Source organism: Jatropha curcas, chromosome 11 (assembly GCF_041381405.1).
Source record: "Jatropha curcas cultivar XTBG-Jc1 chromosome 11, XTBG_Jcur_1.0, whole genome shotgun sequence".
Classification (NCBI taxonomy): domain Eukaryota; kingdom Viridiplantae; phylum Streptophyta; class Magnoliopsida; order Malpighiales; family Euphorbiaceae; genus Jatropha; species Jatropha curcas.
In genome coordinates, this window is record NC_143161.1 from 22,011,004 (window position 1) to 22,024,606 (window position 13,603).

The following is a 13,603-nucleotide window of genomic DNA, read 5'->3' on the forward strand; positions in this document are numbered from 1 at the left end:
TTAGTTAGGAACTGAGGAATAATTCTTAGATTACTTTACCTTTTAGGGTCCACCTATCAAATTGGATGTGGGTGAGATTGCGGTGGCATTGTGCTGGCAGAGACCATCAGGAGCCTTGACAGGGCTGCTCTAGGTTTCGAGAACTGGACTGTCTCTCTGATCATTCTCCAGGTATTTCCCCTCTTCCTTCTTCTTATATTTTTTCTTCTTTTTTTGATTCGTTCCCTTGTAATAGAAAGGATCCATTACTCAGGTTTGGTTAAAGGACACCTTCAAGTGGTCGCTGCTCCTACCTCCCTTCCTTACAACCTTTCTCAGTATCGTATGCGGAGGATCTTGATCACACACCCTTCTACTGATGCATGGACCTCATGGTTAATTGAGTTGGGTCCCAACGAGGTGCTGTGGTTTATTTCCTGGTATAGCATCACCCGCTTTATCCAGGTTAGCTCCTGCCATACTCGGGTTTACCTTTTAGGCCTTACACACTGTACTTGGTACTGCGCTTCGCGCGTTTTGAGGCAGATGGGGATAGACCAGACTGTTCCCATTGTTGATGACTTTTCAGCTGATTCAGCCATTACTCCGGGTGTTACCCGAGCTGTCCTTAGGGCTTGGGTTAGAGACCATCATATGGTTAGGCCTTTACCTGATCCTGCCGGTGTTCAGACTTCTCCTGAGTATCGGGCTTGGTTTATTGCCGTTGTCTGGCCGATTGAGAGGCCAAGGAGGAACGCACTGCTGAGTGTACTTGAAGGTTGGGTTCAGGCTGATGCTGATCAAGAGGTTGGGAGTGAGGAGGAGATTGTGTTGGCTCCCGGGACAGGCGAGGTTGGAGAGGGTTTAGCAGCTAGGGATGACTCAGAGGACATTGCCCCACGGAGGAGACGGGACTCCTAGACTCCTATAGGCTTTTGGCTTTTTGTTGTTTTAGACTTTTTATTTTGGCTTTAGAGTTTCCTTTGGATGTATGCTTTTTCTTTTTGGACTTAGATCTTTATTTTGTGTTTTGAACTTTATGGACTTTTGCTTGACTTTATTACTTTAATTGGAAATGTCATTTGACTTTTAAGCTTTCCAAGCATTTTCCAACTTTTATTTATTCAAGCTCTAATTTTTACCTAAGCCACCCTTTCGGGTTTTTAACTTAGCGAGCTACCCATTTTTGCCTAAGCCGCCCTTTCCAGGTTTTCGACTTAGCGGGCCCCGACTTTTTCCTAAGCCGCCCTTTTGGGGTTTTCGACTTAGCGGGTTCTTCTTTTTTTGTTTGTTTTTTTTTCCTTTTCTTTTTTTCTTTTTATTATTGGCAAAGAAGAAAGAATTATGGAATGACCTTTTTATTAATGTTTAGACCGTACCCAATGAGGGCTGCCTACATATCTCCGATACATAATTTCTTTTTTCCGAAGAGAATCAGGTCTAATGTAGTTCATTTTACATCATGCAGTGCATAATTACACATAATATCTTTTTAACTGATCTAAATTACATGGATTTGTGAATTCCAAACCATCCAAATCAGTCAAAATGACGGCTCCGCCGGACAATATCTTCTTCAATACGTAGGGTCCAGCCCAATGAGGACGAAACTTCCCATGTGGGTCTATGATAGGTTGTCTAATTTCCTTCAGGATCAAACAACCCTCTTCTAGTTTTCGGTCTTTGACCTTTTTATTAAAATGTCGTGCCATTCTTCTTTGATAAACTTGAGTTTAGTGGATTGCTTGCAATCGTTTTTCATCCATACCCAAGAGTTGCAAATGATAATTCTCAGCCCAATCTGCTTCGCTGATCTGGCTTTCCCGGATAATCCTTGCCGACTGAACTTCCAGCTCAATAAGCAACACTGCTTCCATGCCATACACTAAGGAATACGGGGTTGCCCCAGTAGGCATTCTAATTGAAGTCCTGTACCCCCATAAGGCATTTGGTAATTGTTCGTGCCAAGCTTTATGCTTTTGAACTGTCTTTTGCAAGATAACTTTTATAGCCTTGTTTGCAGCCTCCACAGCCCCATTTGTTTGTGGCTGATAGGGTGAAGACTTGTGATGCTGAATCTTCTTTTACTTCAGCAGGTCCGAAAATTCACTTTGAAAGTGGGACCCGTTATCAGTAATGACCTCGAAGGGCGTTCCGTACCGACAAAGGATGTTTGTACGAACGAACTGTGCTGCCTTCTTGGCATTCAAGACCGAATAGGAGGCTGCCTCAATCCACTTAGTGAAATAATCTACAGCAACTAGGATGAATTGATGACCATTGGAGGCCTTCGGGTGGATCTTTCCGATCACATCTATGCCCCAAGTTGCAAAGGGCCAAGGTGAAGCAATAGGATTCAGATTGACTGGAGGTTGCTTTTGCAGCTTAGCAAAAATTTGACATTCATGGCACTTCTGCGTGTGCCTCACGCAATCTGCATTCATGGTCGACCAGTAATAACCCAGGTTCACGATTTTCCGAGCCACGCCTATCCCATGCATGTGTGGACCGAACTCCCCATTATGTAAGGAATCCATGATGGTTTGGGCTTCTCCTTCATCAACGCACCTTAGGTGCATGCCATTCCAACTTCTTTTATACAGAACTCCCCCAGTAAGGAAGTATCCAGATGCTAACTGTCTCAATGTCCGTTGATCAGTCTTGGTGGATCCTTCCGGGTAGGCTTGATTCTGAAGATAATTCTGTATATCCCAATACCAGGGCTTGTCATCCACCAGATTCATGACATGTGCTGGCTCTTTCTGTAGCCGAACTGTCAGAGGTCGAATGACTTGGTCTCCTCCTACATTAACCATGGAAGCCAAAGTAGCTAGAGCATCGGCAAATTGATTTTTGGCTCGCGGCAAGTAGTGGAAGGATAAATCCTCAAATTATTGAGCCAACTCGTCCAAGCGTTGTAGGTAAGGAACCAAACGCTCTTCCTTAATTTTCCATTTTCTCAAGGCTTGGGAGACTATTAAATTGGAATCCCCGAAAACCTTAAGGACTTTTATTTCCTTTTCTAGGGCTGCTTCTAACCCCTTTATGCAAGCTTCATACTCGGCTTCATTGTTGGTGCAGTCGAAATCCAATTTGACTGCGATTGGGACGTATTCTCCACAAGGAGTTTTGAATACGACTCCAACCCCATTTCCATGGTAGTTTGAAGCTCCATCAAAGTACATTTCCCAGACTCCACTTTCCAAGCTCAACAAGTCTTCATCAGGAAATTCTACTTCCGGCATTTTGTCTTCGACCGGTAATTCCGCTAACTGATCAGCCAAGGCTCCGCCTTTCACTGCCTTTCGTTTTACAAATTTTAAATCGTAGGCTGCGAGCACCGACACCCACTTAGCCATCTTACTGTCAAGAACCGGTCTCTCTATAAGGAATTTCAAGGGGTTCGATTCAGAAATAACGTATGTGGTGTAGGACGAGAGGTAGTGCTGCAGCTTTGTACAGGCCCAGACTAGAGCCAGGCACAACTTCTCTATCTTATTGTATTTTAGCTCGTATTCTAGCATCCTTTTGCTCAAGTAATACACGGCATTTTCTATCCTTGTATCCTCTGCTTGTTGAGCTAGCATTGCACCCATCGCTTCTTCTGTCACTGATAGGTACAATAGTAAAGGCTTCCCTAGCCTTGGTGGCTGTAAAACTGGTGGGGATAACAGATATTGCTTGACTTGGTCGAAAGCCTTCTGACAATCCTCATTCCATTTGACTGCTACTCCTTTCCTGAGTAATTTAAAAATCGGACCACAAGTATCGGCCAACTGATTAATGAACCGGCTGATGTACTGTAGCCTTCCCAGGAAACCTCGAACTTCTTTTTCCATCTTGGGTGCTGGCATTTCCAGAATGGCTTTAGCTTTTGAAGGGTCAATCTCTATGCCCTTCTGACTGACCATATGCCCCAGAAATACTCCGGATGTAGCTCCAAATAGATATTTTGCCGGGTTGAGCTTTAAGTTGTACTTTCGAAGTCTAAGGAAGAACTTCTCAAGTGCTGTCGTATGTTCTTCAACTGTTTTTGATTTAACAACCATATCGTCCACATACACTTCTACTTCTTTGTGAATCATGTCATGGAAGATGGTCGTCGCCATTCTTTGATAGGTTGCCCCGGCATTTTTAAGCCCAAAAGGCATAACCTTGTAGCAATAGGTTCCCCACTCCGTGATGAACGCCGTTTTCTCTTTGTCTGGCACATACATCATTATTTGATTGTACCCGACAGTGAGATCAGTCAAGGAGACCATCTCGTGTCCAGCCATTCGGTCCACCAACAAGTCAATATGCGGCAGGGGGAAGTCGTCCTTCAGACATGCTTTATTCAAATCCCGGTAATCCACACACATTCTGACTTTGCCATCTTTCTTCGGCACTGGCACAATATTCGCTAACCACGTCGGGTAGGCAATGGGTTCTATGAACTTATTTTCCAGTTGCTTGGCTACTTCCTCCTTGATTTTCAAGGACCATTCTGTTTTCAGCCTTCTCAGCTTCTGTTTTACTGGCTTAGCTTCAGGGTATACTGGAATCTTATGCACTGCTATTACTGGGTCAATTCCCGTGATGTCACTTGCCTTCCACATGAAACAGTCGGCAAACTTCTTCAAACATTCACTGACATGTTCCCTGTTCACACAGTCAGATGCAATGTATGTATGTTCACTTTCTTCTTTGCCAATTATTATTTTTTCTTTTTCATTTTTTATTTCATTTATTTGATTTTTGCTTGGAAATGCTTGGAAACATAGACACGCGGGGTAGTCAATAATTTGCAAGCCTTTATTGATTATTACGGAATCGTCTTCAAAAGTTACATCAAATTTGAAATCTGGATCTTCTAGATCCGACACAGACGACTCAGAACTGGAACTAGACTCTGACTCGGTTTTAGACTCGGGGTCAGACTCAGACTCAATACAGGACTTGATTACAGACTCTGGTAATAGGTTTGACTCGGGAGGGGGTTTATCAGCAGCGTGCTCCTCCTCGGCGTACCAGTTGGTGAGAGGCCCTTCATACGGCTTGATCAGGCTGAGCAGGTCTTGGTTCCCCTCGTTTCCTGTGATAACCGCAACCTCGTCAAAGAGACTGGGCTGCATGAAGTCTTCCACTTCCAGTTCAGTTACTGTTTCGGGCTTGTTGCCCCAGACATCAGAAAATATCTCTAACCCAGGCAGCATCTTCTTAGCAGTCGGGCAGCGAAATGGTTCTTGGAAGCCACGATAAGGAATCGTTTCTCCCGGTTTGCAGAAGTAACCATTCAAAGTCAACGGTAAGGCTACATTTGTATGCTCTCCTTCCTTCCCCTTCTGGTTTTCTCAGCGCGGTCTTCGTCAGTGGGCTTGTAACCCAGTCCATAGGTCCCTTCATTCACCGGACACTCCCAAGCTTGCATTGTGGGGTATGTCTTTCCAGATCTTGTCATAATCATTCCTGGCAGATAGGACATCTTTAGCATCAAAGGCACTATGCAGTTTATTTGCACCGTCCCGAAATCAAAGAGAATCCGGGAGTTTGCAGTCTTTCCTTCTATAAACTGCACAGTGTCATATTGGAACCCTAAGAGGGGTAAACTGGCAGTTTCAGGGTTGACCTCAAAGAGAGGCTGGCCCTTTGGTTTCTTAAGCTGACTGTAGTCATCCCCCTGAATAGTGATAACCTTATCCTCATAAGGAAACTTGACCTTTTGGTGCAAAGATGAAGGTACTGCCTTGGTGCAGTGTATCCATGGCCGTCCCAGAAGCAGGTTGAAACTCGTGGGCACGTCAATCACTTGGAATGGTACCTCCATTATGGCCGACCCAATTGCCAATTTCAGTGTAGCAACCCCCAACACTTCCCTCCGGGTGCTTTCATATGCCTTTACTATCTGGTCTGATGGCATGAAATCTGTTTCCTCTAATCCCAGACAGCTGGCTACCCTTAGTGGGCAGACGTTCAGTGCCGACCCATTATCAATGAGAACCATGGGCACAGTTTTATCTCGGGTTTGAACAGTGACATAAAGGGCATTGTTGTGACTGCCTCCCTCCTTGGGTAAGTCATCATCCGAGAACCCGATGTTTTGCATCTTAGATGATTGGGTGACGGTGGATACCAGCACTTCAGGGCTAACCTCCACCGATGTCTTAAGTTGACTCAAAAGCCTTGCAAAGAGCTTGGCGATGAGGAAAGGACGATGCCAGGAGTTCCCAAATTGATACCTTAGCTTGTGTCTTTTTCAAGTTGTGCAAGTACCGGGTCTTCCTTTGGCTCCTCTGCTCTCTGGTAGGGGTTATTTTGGACTTTGTCCAAGACCAATGGTTCATACTGTCTCCCGCTCCTGGTTATAGCATCGACCTCTTCAGTTAGGTCATTCAGATCTAGGACACAAATGTCATTCATTTCTAGGAATAGCTCGAAAGGATCGATCAATTCCTGGTCAGCAACAATAGCATTTACCCCGTGATTTGGTAAGGGATTAGTGCTAATGTTTGGCTTACTTCTTAGGATGATAGAACCGTTGTCCACCAGGACCTGGATGCGGTTCTTAAGCATCCAACACGCTTCAGTCTTGTGCCCGTGACCCTGATGGTACTCACAGTATTCGTCTGCTCTGTAATTCCTGGGTAATGGGTTGGGGGGAGGCCTTGCTTCTAAAGGCTTGATGTAATTTGCTTTGACAGCTTCTCGGAATACTAAAAGGATTGGCATCCCAAGATCAGTGTATGTCCTTCTCGACGATTGACTACTATTTCTCATGTTTCCCACACGTAAAGGATTCGTGGGGGTGATGCTTGCCACTTCGTGGACTTTGCTAGCCTGGCTAGGCTTCTTATATTTGGAGGTTCCTGAGTCTTCTTTCAGCTGCCCCATTTGAATTAAATCTTCTACCTTAGTTGCAGTAGCAATGAGTGACTGGAACGTTGGTAGGTATTGAGTTTGCAATTGTTGCTGGTAGACAGGCAGCAGGTTCTTAATGATTATGTCTACCTGCTCTTGTTCTGAAGGCCGGTTGATCATTTGGGCGGCCTTGGCCCTCCACCTCGTAAGGAACAAGGAAAAAGGTTCATTGTTCTTTTGCTTGGTGGTTTCCAGCTCTCTCCGAGTAACATCCACCTCCATATTATAGTGATACTGTGAATTGAATGCATTACAGATGTCCTCCTAGGTCTTCATTTTAGACCAATCCAGGCTAACAAACCACCTTAAAGCAGCACCGGTCAGAGATTGTTGGAACAATTGAGCAAGGAGCTCACTGCTCAATCCAAACGGGTTAAGTGCACCCACATACATTTTTAGGTGTGTTTTGGGACAAGTGGTCCCATCAAACTTATCCATGTTGGGCATTTTGAATTTTGTCGGCAGTCTTGCCTTAGGGAACAAGGACAAGGAGTCCATGTCCAGCACTTCCTTGTGCGTCTTAAGGGCGGTGACTGACCTTTCCAGCAATTCCAGTTTTTCTCTCATTTTCTGAGCTTCCAGCTCAGAAGCGGTTCTGGAGGGCATGTCATCCAGGTTGAGGGTAGGGTTTATTGGTTCAGCAGCAGGTCCCTGATTGGAGGTAGTAGGTCCACTCCCCCCAGCGGAAGCCCCATTTCCATTACCCAATTCAGCTATCAGGGCGGTCCTTTGGGCAGCCAATGCCTCATTCATTCTGGCCTCCATTCTGGCCTCCAGTTGTTCAATGAGGTTTTGGATGTCAGTAAGTGATGCCATTGATGTAGGTAGGGTTGTAGGAGTTGTAGGTGAAACTGGTGAAGCTGGTGAGGTTGGTGATAGCACTGTAGGTGTGAATGGCACTAATGTTGGCACTTGAACAGGGGGTACCTGTAAGTATAAGGGTAATTGGATTAGGATGTTGTGGTATCAGGATAGCTGATGTGAGATGGATCGACTCTTTGTCCCACTGTGCATGACTAAAAGGAATGTTTCTTGCTCTTTTTAATGTGATGATATGTCATGAATGCGCACAACATCACGTCATAATCTATTTTAATGATATGAATCACGTCATTGGGTGCATACAGTCCTAAAGGATAGGTTCTATAGGCTATGACACAAATAGAGAATCGGCTTATTAAGGGACCCTTGAACCTTGAGTATGGATATACCTAACCACATGTGAAACAAAGAGTTTCGCATGGGTCCAACAGTATGCATACTCATGGGCCATCCCCAAAAGGATTAGGGATGGTTTGTGGTAACAGGGAGGACGCTTTGGCTGTCCGTCGACATAATCAAAGAGACCTGCCGATCAGCGCTACTTGCTATCCAGACTCAGAAGTTTGAACAGAGAGAGAAGAAATTCATTTGAAATTCATTTTTTTATGCAATGGAGAAAAGGATTCTCAATCGTGCAAATAAATAAACAAGTTAAAATGTTTTCATTAAATTGTACAATTAAGTCCAAATTCTCCTTCTCCCGTATTCTTAAAGAAAGAATACTTGATTCATGTTAAGGTACCCTGCAAAACAAAGCATAGTAAAAATAATACCCTAAAGAAGGGTAAGTTAGTTTACACAACAATTGTAGTCCTCTTCATGCAAAATGATTGCATGTACTATCCCCAGTGAAGTCGCCAAACTGTGAAACCCTACCCCGAAACATGGTGCATAATGATGCATATGACAAAAGGGCAGAAATGCACGTGAATGTGTGAGTCGCCACCTTGTTTAGTTATTTTCGGGTAAACTAGGAAAAAACCCTAAATTGACTCCAATTTTAATTAACCTAATTACTAGATTAATTATCCCAATGTTTAAGGCATGGTCTGCGAACCCGAGGTGGATCCCGAGACCATGTCATGCTGATGAACTAACCACGAATGTTTTGCGAGGTGATTGATGTAATTTGGACCAATGACATGTGATTTCGACTTGCCGCTCGGGGTTAAATCCCAAACGTGCCTACGTACTTCCGTTTGAATGGAAGATCAAAGTCAACGTAGTTCGATAGGCCTTTTTTAAAGGGCTTTGAATGGATATGCTTAATGCATGAGTGTGTGTATGCTTCGTGCATTTTGTTTAGGCATTCTGCCAAAGAATTGAGTGATGTTTAGGCATTTGTTGCCAAAAGTGTTGATTTTAAGGCTTTTAGCCAAAAAGATTAATTTAGGCAATTTATTGCCAAAAATTGATTGATTGGGCGTTTGTCGCCAAAAATGCTTGATTTTAAGGCTTTTAGCCAAAAGATTGATTAATTTGAAGGCTTTTAGCCAAAAATGAGTTTGATTTAGGCACTTAGTTTGCCAAAAATATTGATTGGGCGATTATCGCCAAAATTGATTGATTTAAGGCTTTTAGCCGAAAGATTGATTATTTTTAAAGCATTTTGCCAAAACTTCGATTTAAGCGATTTGTCGCTACAAATGGTTAATCTAATTTATAGGCAATTCGTTTGCTAAAAATTGATCAACTAAATTGTAGTGTAGGCAATTTATTGCCAAGAAAACGTGTTTAATTAAGGCTTTTTTAGCCACAATTATTAATTAATTGGACTTAAGCCGGATTTGTTCGAAATAAGGCGGTTAAACTGTAGTTATTAATTAACTAGGTTCTTTTAGCCAATATTGTCGGATTTAAGCTTTAATACCACGATTATTAATTAACCGGACATTTAAGCTTGAACTTAATTAATTGAGGCAATTTATTTGCCTATGTGATGACATGAATGCATTTATGCAGTTGTAGAATTTAGGAGTAGAAGAGAAATATGCATGAAGTGCTAAAAATTAAATAGACAGGGTTTAGTTATTACCTGAGTCAGTCGTCGGCCATTTCTTAGCTCCAGATTAAGCTCCTCGTTAGGGGAATATTAATTAGTTCGATTTAAGTGACCAATTAACAAAGCAAGAAAGCAATAAAGCTAACTAAAAATGCAGAAAAGCAGTAAAAGAATCGCAAGGAGCGTAGGGGAGAAGGAGCGTCCATCAACACAGACTGAGTGAGTCAAAATGAAGACCCGGGGGCCATATTTATAGGCAAAATCGGGCAAGAGGGCGGCCGCTGCCGCCGTGGCGGGCGGCAACTGCCGCCGTGTCCGGCGACTGCTGCCGCTGCCACCGTGTCCGGCGGCTGCAGCAGCCGTGTCCGGCGGCCGCTATCGCCGTGGCCGGCGGGTGAGCGAGCTTTTTTTGTTCCAGGAACTTTTTCGGGAGTTCTGGACCTCCAAAAAATATTCCGGGACCAGTTCTGCGATCCTCGTAATTTTTCGGACGTTTCAAGTACCATATTGGCATAGTTTCGGCGAACTTTCAAAATGGCTTCCGGTCCGATCGGACTGTTTGCAGTCCGGGAAAACTGGCTCTTTGAGCCTCAAAATTTGGGTATTCACATCGCTAAGTCGAAAACCCAAAAGGGCGGCTTAGGCAAAAGTCGGGGCCCGCTAAGTTGAAAACCCAAAAAGGGCGGCTTAGGCAAAAATGGGTAGCTCGCTAAGTTGAAAACCCGAAAGGGCGGCTTAGGTGAAAATTAGAGCTTGAATAAATAAAGTTGGAAAATGCTTGGAAAGCTTAAAAGTCAAATGACATTCCCAATTAAAGCAATAAAGTCAAACAGTCCGAAGTCAAGCAGAAAGCAAAAGAGTCCAAGAAAAATAAATAAATAATGAAGTCTAAGTCCAAGTCCAAAAAAAAAAAAAAAAACAAAACATACATCCAAAGCCAAAGAACAAAATCCAAAATCCAAAGTCAAAGTCCCAAATAAAAAGTCAAAAAAGTCAAAATAAGGGAAAAACAACAAAAGTCCAAAAGCCTATAAGAGTCTAGGTGTCCCGTCGCCTCCGTGGAGTAACATCCTCCGAGTCATCCCTAGCTGCTAAACTCTCCCCAACCTCGCCTGTCCGGGGAGCCAACACAATCTCCTCATCAGTCCCAACCTCATTATCAGCGTCAGCCTGAGCCCAATCTTCAAGTGCACTCAGCAGTGCGTTCCTCCTTGGCCTTTCAACCGGCCAGACAACGGCAATGAACCAGGTCCGATACTCAAGAGAAGTCTAAATACCTGCAGGATTAGGTAAAGGCCTAACCATGTGATCCCGATCAGCTCCACCATCCAGTCGGGGGAGATCTCTGTCCTCCAGTCATCATACAACTCAATCGCCCGAATGCCAAAAGGGATCCCGGAGATCACAGAAAAGTCTATGGGGGTCATTGTCAACTCGCCCCAAGAAAAGTGGAACGTATTGGTGGTGTCCCACCATCTCTCGGCCAAAGCACCCAGTAATTCTTTGTGGCTGCTCCGACCCACGTCAAAATGCCTCAGGTAGCCCAGATGGGATGGGCTAATAATCGCTCCAACTGGGTTGTTGTGGTCGAATATCTCGACCGGAATTTCGGCCACAGAGGTCTCACCCACATCCAATTTAATATAGGGGTCGTAAAAGGTAAAGCAATCTAAGAGTTCTTCCTCGGTTCCTTACTAAGGATAATATCTTAGTTCTACCCTAGCATGCATACTAATAAAACAGTAAAATGCAAAAAAATGATAAAAAAGAAAGGTAAACTTACCTGGGCGTAGATACCAGTCACGGAAGCGTGGGTGTCTGCATCCGCTGTAAGGTCGGTGTCTAGGGAAATTCCCAAAGACCCCAGAAAATTCTCGTCGCTGCTGTGACCCGGAGAAGTCATGATGAGGAAGTTGAGAGGATTTCAGAGAGCTCTTTGAGTTGGAAAGTTTAGAATGAATGTAGAAGTGAAACTTCAGCTATTTATAAGGAAATAGCCAAAAGATGGGTCTTCTGGACGCGTCCGATTTTCGCCTTCAAAATTTATTTTTCAGGCAACCACCAACTCTCATAAATCATTTTTATGGTTGTCGGTGGGGGGCAACTGTGAATACTCAAATTTTGAGGCTCAAAAAGCCTGTTTTCCCGGACTGCAAATAGTCCGGCCGGACCGGAGGCCATTCGAAAAGTTCACCGAAAGTATGCCAATATGGTACTTGAAACATCCGAAAAATTATGAGGATCGCAGAACTGGTCCCGGAATATTTTTTGGAGGTACGGAACTCCCGAAAAAGCCTTTGGAACAAAAAACTAACAAGTCGACAGGAGAGGGTGGCAGCTGCCGCCGTCCACGGCGGCGGCGCCCGCCGTCCACAGCCGTGGCGCCCGCCGTCCAAGGCGGCGGAGCTCGCCGGCCACGGCGGCGGCGCCCGCCCTCCAGCCCGGGTTTTCCCTATAAATACAGCCCCGAATCGACAATTTTAGGCACTCAGTCTGTGTTGACGGATGCTCTCTTCTCCCCTACGCTCCTTGCGGTTCTTTTACTGCTTTTCTGCATTTAGTGTAGGCTTTTTTTTATTCTGCTGTTGTGATATTTGGTCACTTAAGTCAATTAATTCTAATTAATATTCCCCAAACGAGGAGCTTAATCTGGAATTTTCAAGCTGAAGCTAAGAAGCGGCCGTTGACTAACTCAGGTAATAACGAAACTCTGCCTGTTTAATTTCAGCATTTTGTGCATATTCTCTTCTACTCTAAATTCTAATCACTGCATTCACACCATCGTCATTTTGGCAGCAAACTGCCTTAAGTAAATAAGTTTAGGCTAAAATGCCCGGTTAATCAATAACCGTGGTATTAATGCTTAACTCCGAACATATTGGCTAAATTGCCTAGTTAATTAATAACTACGGTGTAATTGCCTTTATTTCAAACAGTTCGGCTAAAAGTCTAATTAATCAATAATTGTGGCTAAAAGCCTTAATCAATCACGTTTTTGGCAACAAATTGCCTACAGTTTAATCAATCACATTTTGGCAATAAATTGCCTAAATTACACATCAATTTTTGGCACAAATGCCCAATCAAACACCTTTTGGCGACAAAAAGCCCAAAAATCAATTTTTGGCAATAAATTGCCCAATCAACCATTTTGGCGACAAAAAGCCCAAACATCAATTTTTGGCAAATAAATTGCCCAATCAAGCACCTTTTGGCAACAGATGCCTAAAATAAAAAAAAATCAATCAATCTTTGGCAAAATGCCTAAAAAATGCACGAAGCATACACACACTCATGCATGAAGCATACCCCTTCAAAATGCCTTTGAATAGGCTTTATTGAACTACGTCGGCTTTGATCTCTCATTCAAACGAGAGTACATAGGCACGTTCGGGATTTAACCCCGAGCGACAAGTCGAAATCACCGAAACACTCTACTGGTCCAATTGCATCATTTTACCTTGCAAAGCATTTACACTCAAGTTAGTTAATCAGCATGACATAGTCTCGGGATCCACCTCAGGTTCGTAGACTGTGCCTTAAACTTTGGGATAATTAATCTAGACTTAGGTTAATTAAAATTGGAGTCATTTAGGGTTCTTTCTTAGTTTTCCCTTATAAAAATAAACTAGGTGGCGACTTCATAAAACACACATGTGAGCATACCTCATTTTAGCATAATAATTTTGCCATCGGGGTTAAGGGGTTCACAAAAACAAGAGAAAGAAGTAATCTAACTCAAGCCTCCGGAGGGCGTCACACCTCGAGGAACTTCTTGGTGTTCTTGGCACAATCAATAACAAGTGACTCTCGTCAATCTTGCTCTAAGTACTACTAACACACTTCTCCTAATACAATCTAAGTGTTTCTGTTTCTGAATCTAACTTTCACTATAAATCTCTA